At 49.1% G+C, this 22,737-nt stretch overlaps 3 non-coding genes across 3 annotated transcripts; all 3 read left to right on the top strand.

Annotated features, from left to right (window-relative positions):
- Window positions 1-7,984: 7,984 nt before the first annotated feature.
- Window positions 7,985-8,056, top strand: Trnam-cau (transfer RNA methionine (anticodon CAU)). The gene has a single exon. It is a non-coding gene; the product is annotated as a tRNA-Met (tRNA).
- A 177-nt stretch (window positions 8,057-8,233) lies between these two features.
- On the top strand, window positions 8,234-8,305 carry Trnam-cau (transfer RNA methionine (anticodon CAU)). The gene has a single exon. It is a non-coding gene; the product is annotated as a tRNA-Met (tRNA).
- Window positions 8,306-20,516: 12,211 nt separating this feature from the next.
- Window positions 20,517-20,588, top strand: Trnam-cau (transfer RNA methionine (anticodon CAU)). Its single transcript has one exon. It is a non-coding gene; the product is annotated as a tRNA-Met (tRNA).
- Window positions 20,589-22,737: the final 2,149 nt, after the last annotated feature.

Below are 22,737 nucleotides of genomic sequence, written 5' to 3'. Positions count from 1 at the left end.
AAGAGGCATGCGCGTCAAAACGAAGCTTCATACTTTTTCAGCAAAGCAAGCAACTGTTGTGACTGTGAAGGGGTCAGGTCGGAACTGATGGCAGCTTCAAGGGCAGAGAAAGATGCGGAACGCCCACCAGAAGGAGCTTCAGAGGAAGCCGCTTCAACAGAAACAACAGAGAGAGGCTCGGATTTAGTGACGCAAGCCAACGTAGTGCCCTTAGGGATCAGAAGTTTTTCGGATGTCGGGTTGGTAGCGCAGACGAATGCGGAGCCATTCTCAAACCGGACCAGCACTGACGCAAAGACTATCCTCTTATGAGACAGTTCGCAGATGGTTGTACGAACACGTCACCATGTTCAATGACATCCGACGCGATTGCAACAATTCTCTGACGGCAAGGAAGTAGCTCGGTGTCTTCTGCAGCAAGCAAGCGAAGCGGTGAGTCATCTGTATGAAGTGAATGGGCGGTGTCGGTCATGTGGAGAACACGTTTCCGACAGCAGATGGAAGCGGACGCCGTAGAAAGAAAATCCCATCCTAATATCAGCTGCTGGGTACACGAACTTAGCACTGCGAATTGTATATAATGCAGAATTCCATCAATGTAGACACGAACTGTGCAGCACATGGCGGCAGGTCGAATGGCGTTCCCTTGAGCGGCGAGTAGCGTAGGTCCATCATAAGGAGTGGTGACTTTCCTGAGGCGCGAACACAAATCACGGTGAATAATTGACAAACTAGCACCAGTGTATATTAAAGCTTCCACGTGCACTCCTTCAATGAAAACAGATAGCATATTATGCGGACGCGCTGGAGGAATTTCTGTGCTGTCGAGCAATGCAGCTTTTTCTCCAAAATCTGCATAATTTAGTTTTCCGGGCGACGATCGGTGAATGGAGAAGCTGGTCGAAGTGGCGACGTAGAGCGACGAAGGGGTGACGGCGAGCGGCGTCTGGCCGGACGGTAGCTAGGAGCCGTCGCGGAGGTTGCAGGTGGCGATGGAGAGCGGTCGGAACGCGGAGCATAAGGACGGCGTTGGAAAGAGGCCCCAGCAGAAAAGTCGTCCCGTTCGTAGGTGTCAAATCCGCGACGCTCGTCTCGCTGCCGCTTGTGACAGAAACGTGCAATGTGGCCACGATATCCACAGTAGTAACATATAGGTCGGTTTGGACGCCATGGTGGAAAGTAAGGTTGCTGAGGTGTACTGGTAGACATCGAAGCCAAGTGCGTCTGCGTTGGTTTAGGAGGCATCGATGGCACGAGGGCTGGGGTAACTGCGGCTACCTGCGCGTACGTTGGTGGCGGCCTAGGGACTAGAGGGTCCGTGTACGCAGTACCCGCCATAGACGCCAACTCCTCCTTGACAACGTCACGCAAAGTGGTATTGGGGGCGTGGGCAGGAATGGGACCTGCCGAGAAGCCAAGAGACTGCAGCTCTTCTCGTATGATTGCGCGGACCATTGCGCGCAACGAGGGATCTGCGGTAGGGTTGTTGTCAGGGGTGTCCGGGGGTGGCAATCGGAGAGATTCGAGTTCGTCGAGGCGCTGGCACGTAGCTACAATGTCAGCGACGGTAGCCGGGTCCTTGATGGCCAACGCATTGAAGGCGAGAGGCCCAATGCCTTTGAGTATGTGGCGTACTCTGATTCGGCCATGGAAGCGTTGACGCGCCGACAGAGAGCGAGGACATCCTCTATATACGAGGTATAAGAATCGCCGAGTTGTTGTTTGCGAGTGTCGAGTGCCTTCTTCGCGATGGCGGAACGAACGGCCGGAGTACCAAAAACTTGTCGGAGCTGCTGTTTCAAACTACTCCAGTCGGTGAGGTCGATCTCGTGGTTGAAAAACCAAGTCTTCGCTACGCCAGTGAGATAGAAGGAGACATGGCGTAGCTTCGTCACCTCGTCCCAGTGGTCAGCAGAACTCACCCGGTCGTAGTTGTCAAGCCAATCCTCCACATCTTCACCACGAAAGCCAGCAAACAGATGGGGGTCGCGCTGGGGCCCACTGACGATCCAAGATGGAGAGGCTGCGGCAGGTGGAGCCGAGATTGTAGATGTAGAAGTGCCAGAGTGCTCGTCCTGCGGCATGTTGGCGGACAGCTGGCACAAACGGCCACCTGAGCGAAGCTCCAGGAGGTAGAGCGGGCGAGCAGAGGACGGGGGACCGAGGAGCAACCTCCACCACCTGCTACGTAGCGTTAACACGACATTTAATGCGCCGCGAAGACGTGGCGAACCGATCACACTCAAGGCACAGATCAGTCTCAAGATGAGTCCCCACAAGCGGTGAAGACGAAGAAACCGATATGATGATGAACATGTGCAGCCAACGAAGAAGCGACTGAGAAATGCCCACAATATTTTTATTTTTCTCACATTTTACAGAAATATCTAATCAGCGCGTTATTTCATGCCGCGTGCAATATTGTATGCCGTGAATCGCTCTCATGAACGACGCCTCCTTTCCGCGCATTAAGAAGCTTAAATCGTTTATTACAAACGTGAGCGAATTTACACGCATTAACAGTAAAGCAGAGTGGCGCAGTAGGTCGATTCTGCTTCCGGCCACCGAGCGTGACGGACGTATGATGACGGGCTCCGTAGGAGCGGCTTCAGCGGCCCAGAGCGGCCGCGGTAACAGGAATTTTGCTGCTGACGGATATCAAGTTGTTTTGCCGAGTTTGCCAACAGGGCGTTTTGTTGTGAACACCGTTTTTTTACATTGTGATATCAGGGCCCGCCCATACCGGGTGGAAGATTTCCGCGATGCGCTTGCCCCGTTATCGCTCCTGCCGGAAGTGGTGGCCCTCGGGGCCTACCGTATGAGCCATGTTTGGGCCGTGACCTTCAGGGACGACGAAGCGGTGAAGAAGATCGTCAGCGTTGGTGAGCTGCAGGTCAAAAAGGGCCGATGCCTCGTCATTGACCCCGCCAACCAGGATGTGCGCTTGAAAGTGCATTGGCTGCTGCACACCGTTCCCGACGAGGACGTGCGTCTTGCCTTTGCGCCGTTCGGAAAGGTCACGGACGTCGCCCGCGAGCGGTGGCGTGTTCATGGCGTGGCGGATAAGAACTCGACTACAAGACTGGTTACGCTGAAGTTGAAGCCGGGCGTAACGCTGGTCGACCTGCCACATCAGGTGAGCGTCTCCGGCGAGCTGGCTCTCGTGGTTGTGCCGGGCAGGGCCCCACTCTGCCTGCGCTGCCGCGGAACGGGCCATATTCGTCGCGACTGCCGCATACCGCGGTGTGGTGCGTGCCGACGCTTCGGTCACGAAGAGAGTCAGTGCGAGCGGACGTACGCTAGCGTGACCGGACCCGTGAGCAACGACGACAACTCCGCCCTACTCATGGATGAGGCGGACATGGAAGACACATCGTCCACGGCTAAGGAAGCAGCTGGCGAGGCGGCAAAGACGGAGGCACGACTCGAGAAACAGGGGCAACACGTCGATGAGGCCGTCGCCACTCATCAAGAGAAGGCAGAGGACAGTGTAGCTGTGACGAACGCTGAGGTAAAGAGCCTACCTGAACCGGGAGCGACCTCCACCCCCCCCTGATCCTGAGGGCATGGACACCCATACCGGGCTCGCTAACTTGCAGGCGGGGAAACGACCACACGACCAGGCCAATAGCCTGGCTACGCTACAAGACAGCAATGGCGGAGACGAGCCACCGCCGAAAACGCCAGGTATGAGGCGACCAACCCTGAAGCTGCGGCCGAACATTACGGACGATCCACGGCAGGCGGGTAAACCGCCTCCGTAATTTTGCACTGTCTACAGCTTAGGCGGGTAGGGGGGTTGGTGAGTGCAATGGCCGTCATCCTGAGCACTATCCTTTTTAGATACGTGTCAGGAACGGGGGCTCAAGTTGCATTTGAGTGTTTCTTAGAGAGGTGGAGTTGTGTTTGCTTTTGTGGCTCTCGACGCGGTTATCGGCGCATCATTATGAACACGCGTCCTTGGGTAACTGATGGGCACTCTTCTGCCGTTTAGTCATGGCGGCCAATATTGAAGGAACGCTACGTGTAGCCACTTTAAATGTACGAGGGCTCAGCGCAAGAAGGCGACAATGTCAGCTAAGTCGTCTACTCTTAGATAATGACTTGCATCTTGTGGGAATCCAAGAGACCAAAATAGAGAGCCAAGAGCTAACCGACAGAATGGTGGCCAATTTTCGTACTCACTTTGATGTGTGTGTTTCTCACGCTGTTGGTGGATCAGGTGGTTGCGCTATATTCATTCGAAGAAACTTTGGCATTTGTGTGCAGTCAGTGTTTTCGTGTGAAACTGGGCGCCTTTCAGTGGCTGATTTTTGTTTTTGCGATAAGGATTTCCGTGTCATTTGTGTCTACGCACCGAATATCGAAACAGACCGGCGATCCTTCTTTGAGCGTCTTGAAACGTACGTAAACTGTCAGAAGGTGGTAATACTGCTGGGCGATTTTAACTGTGTGTGCACTGCTGACGATCGCGCAAAATGTTCACACGTTCGCGACAAGAGTGCTGAATTGCTAAATGCGGTGGTGCACGATTATGACTTGGAAGATGTCGGCAGTGTCTTCGCCAGCGGTACTCACCCGCAGTTTACCCACTTCCAGCGTGATAGCCACGCTCGGCTAGATAGATTATATGTGTCAGCCGAATTGGTGCCTTTGTGTAGTGAATATGATGTGCAACCCATTGCTTATAGCGATCACTGCTTAGTAAGTGCCACCTTTGGGAAAAGACAGATCAAACACACCTTTAATTGGGACCTCTGGAAATTGAACGTGCAGTTGTTGGGTGACGATGGTTTCGTTGATGCTGTTGCGAAGGAACTAGAAAGCCTGAGTTCAGTCCAACTAGAAAGCTTCGCCATTAAATGGGAAGAATTTAAACAGAAAGTAAAAACAATGGCTATTGAAAGAAGCAGTGTACTTCGGCATAACCTGAAACAGGCAGAAACAAACCTTCGCCACCAACTGCAATTTTTCATCAGCATGGAAAGTGTCCAGCCTGGTGTGTATACTAAGGAAATTAAGGAAGTGAAAGCCGAACTCGAAAGGATAGACTCTGAGAAATACAAAGCCGCCGTTGTGCGATCAAGGTCTGAGAAGCTGTGGGCGGGAGAAGCGCCAACAAAACGAGCTCTCTCAGACGAGAAAAGGTACGCATGTCGGAAGGAAATCCGCCAGCTAGCTAAAGGCAATGACATCACGTCCGACAAAAACGACATCAAACAAGGGATCGTCGATCACTTCAAAGCCTACTTAGGTCAACCACGCGAACCTAAAGATGGCTACCAGACGGAATTCCTTTCACTGATGCCAAAGCTCGATGAAGAAGTTAAGGCACGGCTAGAACATCCCATTACCCTGAGTGAGATAGAGTGCGCAATAGACGAGTTGGCCCCCGGTAAAGCACCTGGGCCTGATGGCTTAGGGGCTACTTTCTATAAAACTTTTAAGTCTGCGCTGGTTAATGTCCTCCAACTAGTGATTAGCGAAGCGTACTACCGAAAAAGATTGCCCTTGTCTTTCACAACATCGCATATCGTACTAATCCCGAAGAGTGATGATGAAAAGAAACGCTTGTTGCCTGGCTCATATCGCCCGATAACTCTAGCCAACGTTGACTATAAAATATTCACGAAAGTATTAGCAAAACGACTGCAAAGTGTCATCAAAACATTGGTAGGGCCGCACCAGACTTGTGGCATTAAAGGCCGCAGTATTACCACAAATGTACACGTGGCTCGAAGTGTGCTAGAGTGTTGCGATGCGATTGGCGATTACGTCGCGATGATGCAGATCGATTTGGCAAAAGCCTTCGACCTCGTCTCGCACAAGGCTCTGCTAGGCATACTTGAACATACAAATGTTGGCAGTGTGATAACGGAAGGTGTCACGGTGGCTTACAAAGACTGCTCAACGCGAATTATTGTTAATGGGGAGCTCACCGATAGCTTTCGTGTGCTCTCGTCGGTGCGTCAAGGATGCCCGCTTTCGCCCCTTCTTTTTGCTGCTTATCTCGAGCCACTCTGTTTGGCCATTAAAAACAACGAACGCATAGCAGGCTATCGACTACAGGCGGCACGTGTTAAAATATTGGCGTATGCAGACGACATCGCTATTTTCTGCAAAGATAAAGCGAGCATTAAAGAGGCAACTGCTATAGTCGAAAAGTTTTGCGATTCAACTGGAGCCCAGATAAACTGGGATAAAAGTTATGGCTTCTGGCATGGGAGTTGGGAAGACACGCCGGGGACCTTTTCTCGATTGAATTGGTCAAGGTTACCTACACAGTACCTGGGGGTACCTCTCGGAAACTACCGTGAGCCCGAACCGTACTGGCTCGACCAAGTTTCGAGAGCAAAGGAAAAGGCTGACGGTTGGAGAGGCAAGCAATTGTCAATGTTTTCTAGAGCCACCGTTTGCAACCTTTTTTTAGTTTCCAAGATATGGTATGTTATGAATGTGTTGTGTGCTGCGCGGGTAAGCGTACAAAAAATTCACCGCATTTTCGCCACTTTCATTTGGGCCTCTACCTGGGAGAGGACGAGTCGAACAAATTTGTTTTTCCCGGTCAAGAAAGGCGGGCTTGGTCTGGTTCACTTGTTTTTGCGACAAATTGTGTCACGCTTTGTGTTTCTGCGGGATCAAAATGATCTCTTTCTTCGAACGCTAATTCAAGTACGGCTGAGTAGACTTCTCCCGGGATTTGTTGTTTCGTCGGCTCAGAACATGCCGGGAACCGTGACTGGGTACCTGCGTGAAGTGGTGCTGGCGTATAGGATGTTGAATGTGCGTTTTTCGCAGCAGTATCTGTCCACTGTTACAAAAAACAAATTGTACAGAGATCTCGTGGACACGATGCTACCTGTACCTTTGTACCGTTCGCCACACCGTGGAGGCCCCGGACAGGACGTTTTAAAGAGAGTCAAGAAAATGCCAGTACGGCCATCGACTAAGTCTTTCTTTTTCAAATTACATACAAACACACTTCCCGTTAAGACCTGGCTTCAGAGCAAGGGTATTTTCATCCCCTGGACAACTGACTGCTTTTTATGTAAAAAACCTGAAACAATAGAACATGTTTTCCTAGATTGCTGGGACCCGATCTTTCACTGGGACGTCCTGCAGAGAACGCTGAAGAAACAGTTACCTCTGGACCCGTATGGAATACGCTTCTTGCCAGTAGATTCCTCAGAGGAAGTACCGTATGACCACATTATGGTCCTGGGCCTCCACGCGATGTGGAAAACTCGCATGCAATTTGAACATGCAGACATCGTTGTGATACCGGTGCGAGAACACTTCATTGAGAGTGTTGTTTACGTGAGAGACGCGTACAAAGTACTGCCTGATCCACCACAATGGATGTCTGTACTCGATGAACTGGTGTCAATGAAAAGATTTTAGTACTGTGCTAGCCAAAGTGTGGTTGGCACGTTTTATCATATTGTAAACCTTGATTTTGTGTGTCGAAGACGGCAATAAAGAAAAAAAAAGAGTGGCGCAGTAGAAGCATGATGGGCCCATAACCCAGAGGTCCGTGGATCAAAACCACGCTCTGCTAGATATATTTTTATTTTTCTCACACTTTACAGAAATATCTAATCAGCGCGTTATTTCATATCCGCGTGCAATATTGTATGCCATGAATCGCTCTCATGCACGACGCCTTCTTTCCGCGCTTTAAGAAGCTTAAATCGTTTATTACCAATGTGAGCGAATTTACACGCATTAACAGTAAAGCAGAGTGGCGCAGTGGAAGCGTGCTGGGCCCATAACACAGAGGTCCGTGGATCGAAACCACGCTCTGCTACATATATTTTTATTTTTCTCACACTTTACAGAAATACCTAATCAGCGCGTTATTTCATGTCCGCGTGCAATATTGTATGCCGTGAATCGCTCTCATGCACGACGCCTCCTTTCCGCGCTTTAAGAAGCTTAAATCGTTTATTACAAATGTGAGCGAATTTACACGCATTAACAGTAAAGCAGAGTGGCGCAGTGGAAGCGTGCTGGGCCCATAACCCAGAGGTCCGTGGATCGAAACCACGCTCTGCTACATATATTTTTATTTTTCTCACACTTTACAGAAATATCTAATCAGCGCGTTATTTCATGTCCGCGTGCAATATTGTATGCCGTGAATCGCTCTCATGCGCGACGCCTCCTTTCCGCGCTTTAAGAAGCTTAAATCGTTTATTACAAATTTGAGCGAATTTACACGCATTAACAGTAAAGCAGAGTGGCGCAGTGGAAGCGTGCTGGGCCCATAACCCAGAGGTCCGTGGATCGAAACCACGCTCTGCTACATATATTTTTATTTTTCTCACATTTTACAGAAATATCTAATCAGCGCGTTATTTCATGCCGCGTGCAATATTGTATGCCGTGAATCGCTCTCATGCAAGACGCCTCCTTTCCGCGCTGTAAGAAGCTTAAATCGTTTATTACAAATGTAAGCAAATTTATGTGCAGCCGTAACAGTAAAGCAGAGTGGCGCATGGATTCCACTTCCGGCCGTCGAAGCGAACGGACGTGCTATGACGGGCTCCGCAGGAGCGGCTACAGCGGCTACTTCCAGCCGCGGAAACAGGAATTTTTCACAGGAAGGAGACTACGAGATGATTTTGCCGAATTTGCCAACAGGTCGTTTTGTTATTAATACAGTTTTTCTTCACGGGGACGTTCAAGCGCGACCTTACCGAGTAGAGGACTTTCGCGACGCGCTGGCTGGGTTGACGCTGCTCCCTGAGGTTATCGCCTTAGGGGCGTATCGAATGAGCCATGTGTGGGCCGTAACTTTCAAGAGTGCTGAAGCCGTCAAGAAGATACTCGCTGCAAGTGAACTGAAGGTCAAAGGCCGACGCTGCGTCGTCATTGATCCTGGAAATCAAGATGTAAGAATGAAAGTTCACTGGCTACTACACAACATTCCAGACGACGACGTGCGCGTGGCTTTCCTGCCTTATGGAAAAGTGACGGAAATCAGCAGAGAACGGTGGCGTGTTCACGGAATTGCTGACAAGGGGTCCACCACCCGGTTGGTGTCCCTGCGACTCAAAGCCGGCGTCAAGCTTGAAGACCTACCACACCAGGTGAACGTCGCAGGCGAACAAGCTTTGGTTGTCGTATCGGGTCGTGCACCAATGTGCCTTCGCTGTCATACGACGGGGCACATCAGCCGTGACTGCAGAGTTCCAAAATGCAGCGCATGCCGAAGATTCGGACATGAAGAAGGACAATGCCCTAAGACATACGCCAGCGTCACAGGGCCTTCGAGTGCTGAGGAACCATCCGAGCTCCTCATGGACGAAACCGACGCCGAGGAAGCTGCCAAGCCTTCAGGTGACTGCCGCAACCGGAAAAATGGTAACATTGTGAGCCAGCAAATCTAAGCTGGAGGAAAGGCGTGAACCACCAGCGGGCGAGCTTCAATACCAAGGTCCGGCAGTCGTAAAAGCTGCCACATCGAAAGACACCTGTCAGCCTACCAGCGAGGATACAAAGGTGGCGGAAAACCAAGAGACTTGTATGGAAGTCGTCGAAAGCGCCAGTGGACAGCCCATCAAGCGGCCATTAGAGGAAAGCGTCGAGGAAAAGGCGGACAAAAGAGGTGAAGGGACAGAACCACCGTTCAAGGAAATGACCACAAGGCGGACCTCAATGAAACCACGGCCGAATATTTCGGCCGAGCGACGGTCGGCGGACAAACCGCCGCCTTGACGCTGAGTCTCCGCATGGGACTGTGTGGCTGGTCTTCGGGGGAGTTTTCGGGGACTATGGTCGGACTGAGTGCAAGTGTTGTGAAGCCTTGCGGATTGAAGAGGCCCGTGGCGTACATTGCACCACATAAGAGGAGTGACTGCAAGGTCTGCTGTAAGTCTTCCACAATGCTTACTGCTTCACATTGTAAACGGGTAATCCCATGCGATCAACCTGCACCTTATTAAATATGGCGTTAAAATCAGGAACAGAACTACGCATAGCGACAATAAATGTGAGAGGTCTGGCGTCTCGGAGACGTCAGTACCAGCTTAGCCGCCTGATGTTAGAAAATGAACTGGATGTCATAGCAGTTCAGGAGACAAAGATAGAAACGCAAGAACAGAGCGATCGCATGGTGTTACCCTTCCGAAATCGATACAATGTATGCATAAGCCATGCAGTGGGCTTGTCGGCAGGTTGTGCTCTTTTTCTTCGAAATTCTATCGGGATCGTTGAAGATTCACTAAGTGTTTGTCAAAGTGGCCGATACATTGTTTGTGATTTTACCTTTGCCGGAAAAAATTGGAGGGTGATTAACACGTATGCACCAAACAGGGAACGTGACCGGAGATCGTTTTTTGAGGAAATGGAAAAGTACCTGCTTTGCGATAAACTAGTGGTATTACTTGGCGATTTCAATTGTGTTTGCGCACCAGAAGATAGAGCAAATAAACAACCCATCCGAGATAAAAGTGCAATATTATTAAGCGCCATAGTACAAGAACACAAATTAGATGACGTAGCTTCTTTGTTTTCAGATAATAACATTCCACAGTTCACACATTTTCAAGGAAATAGCCACGCGAGACTCGATAGAGCTTACATATCGACTGCTCTTGTGCCCTTGTGCATCAATTACACGGTGAATCATGTTTCTTTCAGTGACCACAGTTTAGTGTCTTTCTCGCTTGGTGCAGAAAAAAGAAAAAGTAGATTTAATTGGCAGCTCTGGAAACTTAATGACAATCTATTGGATGATAAACCTTTCGTGGACTACGTGAAGGAAAACCTGAATGAGTTACTAGAAGAAGAGCACCAGTGTATTATTGGTAGATGGGAGCTTTTCAAAGAAAAGATAAAGATTAAAGCAATAGAACGAGCTTCTGAACTTAAGCACGTCAAACTAAAACAAGAAAAAGAACTGCAAGCCCAATTGGACTTCTTGATAAGCCAAGAAAGCGTTGACCCCGGCCTGCGCAGCAAAGAAATTCGAGATACCAAGCGACAGCTTGAGCTTATCGACATCGAAAATTATAGAGGTGCAGTAATACGGGCCCGTACGGAGCGTTTGTGGATGGGCGAAACACCCACCAAACGCGCCCTTAGCGACGAAAAAAGATACGCGACAAAAAACGAAATCACAGAAATAAAGTACCGAGGCGTAGCAACAGATAAGAAAAGTGAAATAGAAAATGCTTTTGTAGAACACTTTCGGAATTTGTTTGGCCAAAAGAAAGAAATTAATGAGGGTTTTGAAAATGCTTTTCTACCGCTAATGCCACAACTGGATGAGGACGCAACATCATTTCTAGAAGCATCAATTACAATAAAGGAAATCGAAAAGGCAATCGATGATCTAAGCCCCGGAAAGTCTCCCGGTCCCGATGGACTGGGTTCACCTTTTTACAAGAAATTCAAAAGTAGCATGGCTGAAGTACTGCATGCAGTGATACGAGAGGCATATGACGTCGGAAAACTTCCGCTTTCTTTCCGGCAGTCACATATCATTCTGATTCCAAAAACAGACGACCGGCTTAAGCAACTCTTGGTTGGTTCTTACCGCCCAATTACCCTCGCTAACGTAGATTACAAGGTATTTATGAAGGTATTGGCAAGAAGATTACAGGGCTTTATTAAAGATATAGTCGGACCACACCAGACATGTGGAATTAAAGGTAGAAGCATAACGACGAACATTCATGTAGCAAGAAATATTTTAGAGTGTTGTGATGTATTCGCCAACCACGTTGCCATGCTGCAAATAGATCTGGAAAAGGCTTTTGACCTTGTCACACATGAAATATTGTTTTCTATTTTAAAATATGTTAATGTGGGAAAAATAATACTGGAAGGTGTTAAAATGTCGTACACCGAATGCACTGCTTCAGTTATAGTAAATAAACAAGTAAGCGAAAGCATTCAGATCGTCTCTTCAGTGAAACAAGGGTGCCCTTTGTCGTCACTACTTTTTTGCATTTACTTAGAGCCCTTTTGTTTAAAGATTATTAAAAATGAGCACATAAAAGGATTTCGCCTCATGGCATGCGAGGTCAAAGTATTGTCTTACGCCGATGATATAGCTGTCTTCTGTATTGATAGAGAAAGTGTAACAAAAGTTATAAGAGATGCCACGGTTTTCTGTCAGTATACCGGGAGTAGAATAAACTGGGATAAATGTCAGGGGTTTTGGCACGGCGACTGGGATAGCACACCGGTCACGTACGCCAACATCCAATGGGCAACTACTCCAAGCAAATACCTAGGCGTACCACTCCAACATTACAAGGACACACAAGAATACTGGAAAGAGGAGACAGACAAAGCTCGCGAAAAAACAAAAGAAAATGGGGTGGACGGGATTTATCGATTTTTTCCCGAGCCACAGTGTGCAACATTTTCATTATTGCTCGGGTATGGTATGTCTTGCAAGCACTACACATGTCCCGTTTAGGTATTCAACGACTGCATTGAGTGTTAGCAGTCTTTGTGTGGAATTCACCATGGGAAAGGGTAAGCCGCACCAACCTGTTTCTTCCAGTGCGGTCCGGAGGACTGGGCTTGATTCATTTGTTTGTGAGACAAATTGTCTCTAGGTTCATTTTTTTTCGCGATCAAACGAACATATTTTTGAGGACCGTTTTGCAAGTAAGACTAGCAAACGCTTTGCCAGATGTTATTGTGTCGTCACGTGCCATTATGCAACCCAGCATTCGTGGATACATGCACGAAATTGTTGCCGCCTTCCAATTGTTAAAAGTCAGATTTTCAATGGAATATCTGAGCGATGTTAAAAGAAAACGTCTGTACAAAGACCTAATCGATGTGATGATGCCCGTGCCTTTGTATCGAACGTTGTACAAGCCAGGACCTGGCAGCAATGTCTTAAAAAGGGTTAAAAGAATGGCCATCCGGTCGTCGATCAAAACTTTTTTTTTCATGCTACATAGCGGCACACTTTCTACAAAACCGTGGTTGCAAGAAAAAGGCATATTCGTGCCGTGGTCGGTAAATTGTATAATATGCAAAAGGCCCCAAACGATCGAGCACATGTTTCTCGATTGTGGTGATGCTGTCTTTCTATGGGACATTCTCCAAAGAACTTTAAAAAGGAACTGCCGCTCACACCTTATGGTATTCGATTTCTCCCGGTCGACAGCGAAAGTGTGCCCTATGATATGTTAATGATTCTAGTAATGCACAGTGTATGGAAAACCAGAATGTCAATGCGCAATGAGGATGTAAACCCAAGGTCAGCCAGAGACAACTTCAACTAAAGCATTGCGTATTTACGAGTGTATACAAGCAGCAGGATGAAAAACCTGATTGGTATGTTTTTCTGGGCGAACTCTTGGCCCTAAAGCGTTTTTAGCCCACATATGCTAACAATAGACAAGTTAGCATTTTTAACATGATGTTATATTATTGTTTTCCCTGTATTGTGCCAAGCAGGCAATAAAGAAAAAAAAAGCAGAGTGGCGCAGTGGAAGCATGATGGGCCCATATCCCAGAGGTCCGTGGATCGAAACCACGCTCTGCTACATATATTTTTATTTTTCTCACACTTTACAGAAATATCTAATCAGCGCGTTATTTCATGCCGCGTGCAATATTGTATGCCGTGAATCGCTCTCATGCACGACGCCTCCTTTCCGCGCTTTAAGAAGCTTAAATCGTTTATTACAAATGTGAGCGAATTTACACGCATTAGCAGTAAAGCAGAGTGGCGCAGTCATTCTGCTTCCGGCCACCGAGCGTGACGGTTCGTGGGATCATGGCCTCTTCAAGGGCAGCGACAGCGGCTACTTTTGGCCGCGGAACCAGGTACAGCAACGACGAAGAAACGGAATACCAGTTTATTTTGCCTCAACTGCCAAAAGAACGAATAGTGAATAACACCGTGTTTCTACATGGTGATGTACGAGCGAGGCCTTACAAGGTCGAAGATTTTAGGGATGCCCTAACGCCTACGAGCCTGCTGCCGGAAATTGTGTGCCTCGGGGCCTACCAAGTTAATAATGTGTGGGCGGTGACCCTCAGTGACGCAGCTGCAACGAAGCGCCTGCTGGCCTTGAAAGAACTTCAGGTGAAGGGGCGGCGATGTGTGATCGTCGACCCTCAGGATCAGCAGGTGAAGCTCAGACTTCACTGGCTGCTGCACGGTGTGGCCGAGGAAGACGGCCGGACTGCATTCGCGGCCTTCGGCAAGGTAGAAGAGGTGAGTCGAGAGAAGTGGCGTGTCCAAGGTGTCGCAGACAAATGTTCCACCACGAGGACTGTTCTTCTCAAGCTGAAGAGCGGCATGAAAGTGGAAGATATCCCTCACCAGATACGTGTTGCCGGAGAGTTGGCCTTGGTGGTGGTACCCGGTCGGCCGATGCAGTGCCTCCGCTGCCAAGGCACTGGGCACGTGCGGCGGGAGTGTAAAGTGCCACGCGGCTCCCGGTGCCGACGTTACGGGCACACTGACAGCGAATGCGTCAAGACCTACGCTACCGCGACTGGCCCCAGCCGCGAGTCAAGAGGCAGCAGAACTCGTCATGGATGTGGTCGAGACCGAAGACGCTGCTAAGGAAGCCGGAGACCTTGGGTACCCAGCGACAGGTGCTGGGTCGGTACCGGAGGGCGTTGACGTCAAGGGAAAGGGAACTACGGAGCAAGTGACTGCGCCGGCACGGGTCGACGCGGAAGCTGTCCATGCAAAAGAAGGCGCAAGTGAAGACGAAGGAGACGACGACGATGGAGCGATGCAACAGGGCGAGGCCGCTATCGACGGTGACCGGGCTGCTAGTCTCGGAGCCACCTTCAAGCGTCCCCGTGATGAGGCCGAGGACAAGCTCAGTGAAGGGCCGCCGGCGAAATCACCTCTTGGGAGGCGCTCGAGCTTCAAACCAAAGCCGAACGTTCCGTCCGACAGAAAGCCTGGGGACCAAGCCCAGCAGACAAACAACGACGAGAAACCGGGCGGTCCCGGAGACGGCTAGCCGACGGCTGGTCGTGAGGGGTAAGCACCATGCTCCGGGCCTACCTCATTCTCTAGTTCATCATGGCTCCTAATCCGTCACTCAGTATTGGAACTCTAAACGTTAGAGGGCTGGCGGCTAGGCGTAGGCAGAGTCAAGTCTTACGGTTGGCCACTGACCAAGACATAGACGTTCTAGCTGTCCAGGAGACCAAGGTAGACGGGGAGGAGGAGACCGGGAGCATGGTGAGGCGTTTCACGACCAGATATTATGCGGTGGTGAGCCACGCGGTAGGGACGTCAGCGGGATGCGTCCTGTTTATTAAGAAGTTACCCGACCTTGTGGTTGAAAGTGTATTTTCATGTCAGACGGGAAGAATGGTCGTTTGCGACTTTGTTTGTGGTGGAGTCGAATTCAGAGTTATGTGCATATATGCGCCAAATGTTGTAGAAGAGCGTGCTGTATTTTTTCGAATCTTTTTCAGTACATTAGCCGTGATAAGTGCATGATTTTGTTGGGGGATTTCAACTGTGTTTTGAGGGCTCGGGATCGATCCAATAATGCCGGTATTCGAGATAAAAGCAGTCACATACTTTCCAAGTTGATTAGTGATAGTGAACTAGACGATGTATGTGACTGTCTGGAGGGGGAGCGGGAGGTGATGTATACACGATTTCAAGGCAGTAGTCATGCGCGGTTAGACCGCTTGTACATGTCACAAGACATGATTCCAATGTGTCACAGTTATTCTGTCGCACCTGTGTCGTTCTCAGATCACTGCTTGGTGAAGTGTCACATCGGTATGAAGAAGAAGGAATCATCTTTTAACTGGGAACTATGGAATATGAATGCCTTACTACTAAAAGACGAACCATTTGTAGAGGCAATACATGAGGCCGTTATGGAAGTATGCGATGAAAGTACTGAAAACCATAGCAGAGAAATGGGAATGGTTCAAAGAAAGGTAAAAATGAAAGCAATAGAAAGGTCGAGCTGCTTAAAGTTTGAGAGGGAAATGAAAGAACGAGACTTACGAAAGATACTTAATTAGCTGATAGCGCTGGAGTGCGAAGAGCCAGGGGCGTATAAGCAAGATATGCGAACCATCAAGGAAAAAATCGAACAGTTGGACAAAGAACGCTATCAAGGTGCGATTGTGCGAGCAAGAGCAAACGCATTAGTAGCGGGAGAGACGCCCACCAAAAGGGCACTAGGACTTGAAAAAGCTCATGGTCCGACGTAATCATGTCGATAAGATCTCGTGGAATGGCACACTCGTCGAAGATAATAAGAGCATAGGCCGAGCGTTTTTAGAGTATTACCAGTCACTGTTTGCATATCAAGAAGCTAATGTAGATGAGTTCAAAAGGGTCTTTCTCAGTCGCATGCCGCGATTGAGTGACGACACGAAGGACCGATTAGAAGGGACTATAAGAGAACACGAAGTCGTAAAAGCAATAAATGATTTGAACAATGGCAAATCACCTGGACCTGACGGTCTGAGCGCTTGTTTTATAAAGCCTTCAAGAAAGAACTTTCGCCCCTGCTAACAGGCCTGTTTAACGACGCGTATGTGAACAAAGCTTTGCCGCCTTCTTTTGGTAAAGCGCATACCATCTTGATACCTAAAAGTGACAAAGCGGAGAAACTTAGGCCCGTGACATCTTATATGCCGATATCTTTAACCAATGTCGACTATAAGATTTTCATGAAGGTTTTGGCAGCCAGACTTCAAAGCGTCATCAAAGAAATCGTCGCAGACGCCACCAAACGTGGGATCAAAGGGACGTCAATTTTTTCGAATATTCACACGATGCGGTGCGTGCTCGAGTGCTGTGACCTCACTTACGATTGGCGTCGCAGTGCTCCAGCTTGACCTAGAGCATGGGTTCTCAAAGTGGGTTCCGCGGAACCTACGGGTTCCGCAGGCCCCTGCTCGGGGTTCCGCGAGCCACTGATAAATTTTCCCTGGTCCCGCTCTCGACAAGTGTCTGAAACGGCGAACATGATGTGCGCTTGATCCAAAGAGCCTCCATTACTCATGCCCGAATTACGGTGCCCGAGTGTCAAAAAGCACATCACAGTGCGTAACAGCAACGCGCGAACTGCGCAATAAATACGCAAGCAGCTTGTAGCCACCCAACCTCTGAGAACGGGCAATCGCGCCTAAGCTTTCGCACTTGAATCTCGGAGGCCGTAACTTACCACCATGCGCCTTTCTCCTATTTGTAGATAGGGTAGGTGCCAATAGCGTGCGCACTCACCTATACGTTGGAGGAAAAATTTAAAAAACCACGCGGAGCACCGCAAATGCGCGCCGCAGAAGAGCAAGAACGGCGTAGCGTCCAACCGAAACGAAGCGGCGCAGTCCGCATCGCCGTGGTCCTCAGCTTGCACCGTGGTCCGCAGCGGCAATCGTACGCGGCACGTGACTGACAGCAACGCCGAAGCGCTTCGTGCCTAATTGTGCCTTTAAAGCCTCTATTCTTGCGTTTATCGCCACGCGTAACACCGCGTTCGCGGCTAGTCGCGTGCCTCCGTAAGTGCGTAGTCGCTATCTCTGATCGCGTCGATAACCACCGCAGTTTCGTCCGCAGCGGTTGCGGCAAATAGTTTTCATTTTCACTCGATGCGCGCGTCGGTTGCGTGCCTTCACTAAAGTCCCTAAAAAAAACTAGCCTTCAAAACTGCGTAGTCGCCTCACATGGCAGCGTCGATAGCGACCACAGTTTCGTCCGCACTTCTTGCAGCGAAAGGTAGCTTCGTTTTGACTTGGTGCGTCTGTCAGCCGCCTGCCTTCTGAACCGCAAGGTCGCCGTCCATGATCGCGTCGATAGCGGCCGCGACATAGAGAAAGGAATTCAAATTTCCTTCTCTATGGCCGCGGTTTCGTCCTACAGCGGTTTGCGGCAAGCAGTAGTTTCGCTTTTACTCAGTGCAAAGCTGTCGAAGATAAAAAGCACCGGCTACATCGCGATGGACGGACAATTTGTTGGCGAGCAGCTGAGTGGCGAAAAAATAATCGGGATGTGCGCCCGTTGGTGCAAAGCGCGTCTCAGATGAAACGCGCGCCGCGAAGGATGTCGCGAGGCCTTCGCCGCTGCTAGCGCTAATCAGTCATGCGATGAAGAGAATTTCAGCTTCCGCACTGGTCTTGTGCTAAATAGAAACAAGATTTGACGATTCATTGAGTAAATAAAAGCGTGTTGACGTAGTGCAGCATTTGTTTGTTGTCTTGATACCCTCGATAATTCGGTTAAATCGGGAGGGGGGGGGGGGTTCCTTGGCACTTTATGGAGCTTAGCAGGGTTCCCTGGGATGAACGTACCTGAGAACCCCTGACCTAGAGAAAGCTTTTGACTGTGTGTCTCATGATATTTTGTTTGCCATTCTGGATCACGTTAATGTAGGTGCCATCATCACTGAGGGAGTGGCATTGGCGTATCAGAACTGCACAACACGTTTAATTGTGAATAAATCATTGGGGGCCCCCATTAACGTCATGCGTTCTGTGCGTCAAGGCTGCCCCCTCAGTCCTCTTTTGTTTGCAGTTTACATTGAAACGATGTGTTTGGCGATAACTGAGAACGATCAAATACGCGGTTATAGCTTGGCAGCCGCAGAAGTCAAGCTCTGGCATATGCAGATGATATCACCGTGTGTTGTACAAACAGAGAAAGCGTAACGGAAACAATACGCGTGGTGAAACAGTTTTGTGATGTAACGGGCAGTAAAGTGAACTGGGGTAAGTCCCTCGGTTTGTGGCACGGAGAGTGGTCCTCGGCCCCGGACAACTTTGCGAATGTGAGCTGGGTGAAAACCCCTACCAAGTATCTCGGTGTTCCCTTGGATAGCTACAAACAGAGCGAGGAATACTGGACGAACCAAATAAAAGAAACAAAAGAAAAAGCAGTCAGGTGGAAAGGCATCAACCTGTCCATTTTCGCAAGGGCAACTGTATGTAATTTGTTTTTCATTACAAAGTTGTGGTACGTCATGCAGACGTTGTTTTGTTCACGTGTAAATGTGCAAAGATTGCACAGAGTGTTCGCCGTTTTTATCTGGGACCTCTAACTGGGAAAGATGTAGCCGAACAAATCTGTTCAGGCGGGTGAAGGAAGGTGGCCTGGGCTTGGCGCATCTTTTTGTACGACAGCTTGTCAATAGATTTTTGTTTTTTCGAGATGTGCGTGATCCTTTTCTGCGTACGGTATTACAGCTCAGATTAAGAGCTGCGCTGCCGGCGCTCATTGTTAGTACCAATAGTATGCCAGGAACGATTCGCGGCTATCTTAAAGAGGTAGTCGACAGTGTGCGCTTTCTTTCTGTGCGTTTTTTCTTTCGATTATTTATCTGCCGTGAAAAGAAGACATTACATAAAGATGTATGCGATATTATTTTTCCAGTGCCATTGTACAGAGCGATATACAGTGGAGGACCAGGACAGGATGTCCTTAAACGGGTGAAAAGAATGGAGGTGCCTACTGGGGCAAAACCATTCTTTTTTAGGCTACACACAGGAACACTGTCAGTGAAGACGTTCATGGAAGAACGCGGCTTCCTTGTACCATGGGGCCCACACTGCTTGATTTGCAAGCAACCTGAAACTGTAGATCACGTGTTTTGCATTGCTGGGAAGGGGTGTACTTCTGGGACGTCCTAAAACGGACAATCAAGAAGGAGTTTCTGTTGAATCCGCATGGGATCAGGTACTTACCGATTGAGAATGAGGACGGGGTTCCATACGACCTAATTATGCTCAATGGCCTCCACTGTTTATGGCGGGCACGAATGGCAGGGTAACCATTGCGACCCAGATGCTAGGCCTGCTCGTATTATTTTCGAGAAAGTATGTCTCGTTTCATTGAAATTAAGAAAATGCAAGATATTGTACCCGATTGGCTGTCGAGGATAGAACCTCTGACAGCTTTAAAATAATTTTAGTTTGACACGCCAGTCCATGTTGGGCTTGATGGCTTTCATGTTTTTTCAGTATGTTCTGTAGGTGTCTTTTTGTGATGTCTGTTTCTATACTGTGTGCATTGTACATTGTCAAAGACCGGCAATAAATAAAAAAAAGCAGAGTGGCGCAGTGGAAGCGTGCTGGGCCCATAACCCAGAGGTCCGTGGATCGAACCCACGGTCTGCTACATACATTTTTATTTTTCTCACATTTTACAGAAATATCTAATCAGCGCGTTATTTCATGCCGCGTGCAATATTGTATGCCGTGAATCGCTTCATGCACGACGCCTCCTTTCCGCGCTTTAAGAAGCTTAAATCGTTTATTACAAATGTGAGCGGAATTTTACACGCATTAGCAGTAACGCAGAGTGGCGCAGTGGAAGCGTGCTGGCCCATAACCAGAGGTTCCGTGGACCGAAACCATGCTCTGCTACATATATTTTTATTTTTCTCACATTTTACAGAAATATCTAATCAGCGCGTTATTTCATGCCGCGTGCAATATTGTATGCCGTGAATCGCTCTCATGCACGACGCCTCCTTTCCGCGCTTTAAGAAGCTTAAATCGTTTATTACAAATTTGAGCGAATTTACACGCTATAACAGTAAAGCAGAGTGGCGCAGTGGAAGCGTGCTGGGCCCATAACCCAGAGGTCCGTGGATCGAAACCACGCTCTGCTACATATTTTTATTTTTCTCACACTTTACAGAAATATCTAATCAGCGCGTTATTTCATGCCGCGTGCAATATGTATGCCGTGAATCGCTCTAATGCACGACGCCTCCTTTCCGCGCTTTAAGAAGCTTAAATCGTTTATTACAAATGTGAGCTAATTTACACGCATTAACAGTAAAGCAGAGTGGCGCAGGAGTCATTCCACTTCCGGCCACCGTTGTTTGCGGTCGTGGGTACCATGGGCTCCGAAGGAGCGGATTCAGCGGCGCATTCAAGCCGCGGAAACAGGTCTTTTGCTTCAGTCGACCAGGACTACCAAGTTATTCTGCCTCAACTTCCCTCAGGTCAGGTTGTGATGAATACCATCTTTCTTCATGCGGACTTGCGGATGCGGCCATACCGCGTAGAAGACTTTCGGGATGCCATGGAACAGCTTGGTGCGCTCCCTGACGTTATCGCTTTGGGGGCGTACCGGATGAACCACGTTTGGGCCGTGAATTTCAAGAACGCTGAAGCAACAAAGAAAATGTTGTCTACCGGAGAGATACAAGTCAAGAATCGCCGATGCCTTGTGCTTAACCCAAACGACCAAGGATTACGACTGAAGTTGCACTGGCTCTTTATGGCGTCAGCGATGACGAAGTGCGTACGGCCTTGGCACCGTATGGAAAGGTTACAGAAGTCATGAAGGAAAAATGGCGTGTGCGCGGCATTACGGACAGAGCATCTACAACCCGCCAAGTCTCCATGAAACTCAAATCCGGCGTCACTATCGATGACCTACCTCACCAGTTGCGAGTAGGAAATGAACTCGCTCTGGTTGTTGTGCCAAACCGAGCACCATTATGCCTCCGTTGCAACACCACCGGTCACATCCGACGTGACTGTCGAGTGCCTCGATGTTCGAAGTGTAGGCGCTTCGGTCACACCGACGCGGAATGCGTGACCGCCTACGCAAGCATCACAGGAAAAGCATGTAAAGACGTGGAGACTGAGCTCATAATGGATGAGGCCGACGCCGAGGAAGCCGCTAGTGACATGCGAAATCAGACAGATTCGAAGGAAGCAAACGAGGCCTTCCCTACCGACGCGTGGAAGGGTGTTTTTCCTGACAACACCACACCCCTGAAAAGCGAAGTCTCTTTGACCTGGGAAACGCAGGAGAAGAACGAAGGCAAGGTAGTGGAAGCAGTGTTCGCTGTGGAAGCGCAAGCGGACGCGCAAGTCATGGAAGTTGAATCTGGGGCTTCTGCCAAGAGACCGCGCGACGAAGCAGGCAACGAAGTGGTCAAGCCAAGTGAAAGCAGCGGTGACGAACCGCCCACCAAAACAGTCATGAAGGCCGGCCCTCAAACGAGCAGACGACCGAGCTTCAAACCGAAGCCCACCGTCCCTCCTGACCGCAAAATGGAGGGAACTATGCCCTCGTAACGAGGGACAACGCATAACCCAGCGATTCGCCCAGTTACGATTTCCAAGCACCCACCATGTTTTCAAGGCACTAGCAGCTCAACCACAGCGCTGTAGACCCGCGAACTGCTTGCTGGACGCGACGTTGCCCAGCGAAGCAACGATTCAACCGAATACCAGCGCTAAATATCGAGGTAATTTCCATGCGGTCCACTGTTTTCGGTTTAACCATGGCACTTAACCTTACGAAGCCCCTTCGTCTAGGCACTTTAAACGTTCGTGGTTTGGCAAGCAGGAGACGCCAATACCAAGTAAGCCGGCTTTTCCAAGAAAATAATTTAGATATAGTGGCAGTGCAAGAAACAAAGGTGGAAGGCCAGGAACAGACGGATCGCATGGTGCAGCCATTAGAGCGCAGTATAATGTGTGCGTGTGCCATGCGGTTGGAACTTCCGGAGGCTGCGCTCTCTTTATTCGTAACAGCGTTGGTATTGTAGAGGAACAAGTGACTATATGTGGAGCTGGCCGATTTGTTACACTTGATTTTTGTTTTGCCGCCTTTAAGTGGCGCATAGTGTGTGTGTATGCTCCAAACAATGAATGTGCACGTAGAGCGTTTTTGAACAGCTAGAAGAATACCTGAAGTGCGAGCGATACGTAATTTGATGGGAGATTTTAATTGTCTGTGCAGACCACAAGATCGCGCAAAAAAACAGCAACGTAAAGATACAAGCGCGCAGTTTT

This window comes from Dermacentor silvarum, chromosome 1, assembly GCF_013339745.2.
Source record: "Dermacentor silvarum isolate Dsil-2018 chromosome 1, BIME_Dsil_1.4, whole genome shotgun sequence".
Classification (NCBI taxonomy): Eukaryota; Metazoa; Arthropoda; class Arachnida; order Ixodida; family Ixodidae; genus Dermacentor; species Dermacentor silvarum.
The sequence above is the reverse complement of the archived record's forward strand: the minus strand, read 5'-3'. Positions and strand labels throughout refer to the sequence as shown.